This window comes from Gekko japonicus, unplaced genomic scaffold, assembly GCF_001447785.1.
Source record: "Gekko japonicus isolate JY-2015 unplaced genomic scaffold, Gekko_japonicus_V1.1 scaffold225, whole genome shotgun sequence".
Classification (NCBI taxonomy): Eukaryota; Metazoa; Chordata; class Lepidosauria; order Squamata; family Gekkonidae; genus Gekko; species Gekko japonicus.
The window spans coordinates 994,385-997,452 of record NW_015174280.1 but is presented as its reverse complement, the minus strand read 5'-3'; positions in this window follow the sequence as shown (position 1 = coordinate 997,452).

Sequence of the window (3,068 nt, the reverse complement as noted above, 5' to 3'; positions counted from 1 at the left end):
CAGGCTGAACTGTTGCAATGTGATTTTTACCTTGCTCACCCTTCACATTTTATTGCATTTATTCCTGTCAGGACATGATGAGTGAGCAGAGGTGTGGAAGTAATAATATAGAGGTGTAAGAGAGCAAGGGGGGGGGAAGATGTTCTCCCCTTCAGACAGTCCTTTTGTAACCTGAATGTTCCTAGGCTAGAGAGTGGTTGAAGTGGAATTTTTGAATACCAGACAGTAAGCATAGAGGTGTAAGAGAGCAAGGGGGGGGGGGAAGATGTTCTCCCCTTCAGATAGTCCTTTTGTAACCTGAATGTTCGTAGGCTAGAGAGTGGTTAAAGTGGAATTTTTGAATACCAGACAGTAATCTATTTATAAAAGCCGATGGCTTTCATGTGCTACAAGTAGATCCTGAGCATGGATTGCCATGGGATGTAGGTGGCTGTCTAGGAGTAAGCTTGGAGGAGGATATTGGCTGCAGTTGCAAGCGTGGAAGAGAATGCTTTCTGCATCTCCACCTTCTTGGATGCCCTTTTGCTGTTCAAGAATCATAAAGAAAGAAGAATGCCCAAAGAAACATCAAGGCATAGCAACAGCACTGCTGGATCAGTCCAAAGACCCTCTCTCTACAGATGACATTATGTGTGTTGAGCTGGCACAAATACACTTGCCTTTCCCCGACTTTGCACAATCACTGTCTTGTGAGTGTGGAACCCCTGGTCAGTTGTTATGATTTTGGCGATCCAACCATGCATAAGGGGAATGTGAGTTCTTCTTAATAGGCACACCCACCATTTTGTGTAAACAGGCCAACAAGGGTTGCCAGGTGGTAAGTGGCAGGAGCATTGGGGAGCAGAAACTGACAAAAATGGTGCCATTTAGAATCATAGAGATGGAAGGGACCTCCAGGGTCACAACACAGGAAATTCACAAATACCTCCCCCCCACACACCCCTAGTGACCCTTGCTCCAGGCCCAGAAGATGGGGGGGGGAACCCTCCAGGATCACTGGCCAAACTTGCCTGGAGAAAAATTGCTTCCTGACCCCAAAGTGGTGATCAGCATTTCCCTGGCCATGTAAGAAAGGGCCACAAGATCTAAGCACTGATGCGACCCTTCCTGCCCTCCCTCTCATGAACTGCCTAAGTTCACAGAATCAGCATTGCTGTCAGATGGCCAACTAGCCTCTGCTTAAAAACCTCCAAAGAAGGAGAGCCCACCACCTCCCGAGGAAGCCTGTTCCACTGAGGAACCACTCTAATTGTAAGGAAGTTCTTCCTAATCTTTAGCTGAAAACTCTTCTGATTTAATTTCAACCCATTGATTCTGGTCTGACCTTCTGGGACAACAGAAAACAACACCCACCCTCCTCTTATATGACAACCCTTCAAGTAGTTGTAGACAGCTATCATATCACCTCTCAGTTGTCTCCTTTCCAGGCAAAACATACCCAGCTCCTTCACCTTTCCTCATAGGATTTGGTTTCCAGACCCCTCGCCATCTTCATTGCCCTCCTCTGGACATGTTCCAGATTGTCTATATCCTTCTTAAATTGTGGTATCCAAAATGGAACACAATACTCTAGATGAGGTCTAACCAGAGCAGAGTAAAGCGATACCATCACTTCATGTGATCTGGGCGCTATACTTCTGTTGATACAGCCCAAAATTGCATTTGCCTTTTTAGCTAATGCATCACACCGCTGACTCATGTCCAGTGTATGGTCTACTAAGACCTCTAGGTCCTTTTTGCACATACTACTGCCAAGACAAGTCTCCCCCATCCTATAATTATGTGTTTCATTTTTTCTACCTAAATGCAGAACTTTACATTTATCCCTGTTGAAATTCATTTTATTTGTTTTAGCCTAGTTTTCCAACCTGTCAAGATCTTCCTGTATCATGACTCTGTCTTCTACTGTATTTGCTACCCCTCCCAATTTAGTATCATCTGCAAATTTAATAAGCATTCCCTCTATTCCTTCAACCCGCTAGGGTGTACAATCTATATGTCTTCCTTCCAACCTATATGTCTGACTATGTATAGCTTTTCCCTTTCCCAAGACATATTTCCAAAATTACACAGTTACTACTCCCCAGGGTGCCCACTACGTTCACCTCATCAACCAGTTCTTCCCTGTTGGTGAGAATTAGATGCCATGATGTCTGGCCTGGGGCAAGCACATGGAAGAGATGTCATTGCATCTTATGATACTCTAGGAATTTTATGATGCTCTAGGAATTTCCCTGATCTCTGCCATAAAAACAATAGAGATAAGGGAGATTCCTAGAGCGTCACACAAGGTGGTTACACCCCTTCCGGGTAATCACCTGGAAGTGGTGTTTTTTGCTCCTGCTGCTTTTCAAGCAGGAGGTTGCCCACCAGAGCAGAAAGCCTGGCAACCCTCAGGGCAACCCATACGTTTTCCACTCCACTCAGCCAGGTTTTCAGTCTTCCTCCAGTCTAGGAAAACTTCTTCCAATCAAAGAGGCTCCTTAGGGGAGAGGAAGGCTGTTTGAAACCTCTTCTAGCAGAGGAAGCCTCCTTTGGCTGGAGGAAGGGTCTTTTTTGGCTGGAGGAAGGCTGATCTGAGCCTCTTCCATTGGAGGAAAACTCCTTCAGGTAGAAGAAGGCTTTTTTGGGCTGCCTGAAGTCACAGGAGGATACAAGATGTTACATTTGGATAACACCATAAATAGACCAAACGGTAGCATTGTACACCCTAGCTGCTAACATTCTATGCAGATTCTCTCGGGAGTAAGCACTAATGGAAGTCGTGTGATTACCTTTTTTGTTGTCATAAATATATGTAATATTAACAGGTCATTCACAAAAGCTGCAATTGTACAATCAGAGAAAAATATCTGTTTTGACAAGTACTGATTAGTCACCCTCATTCCTCCCTCCGAATCTCCCTACCTAATCAGCCACTGAATTACAATCAGTTTTGGAGGGGAATAAAAGATAGAGTTTAAACACAATGAGGAAATATTAGAGAGAAAAAGGAAAAGGGGAAAAGGCGGGGGGGGGATCAGAGCATTTAAGAAGAAGGGGCAAAGGGGGCGCTTTTTTGTCCGTGG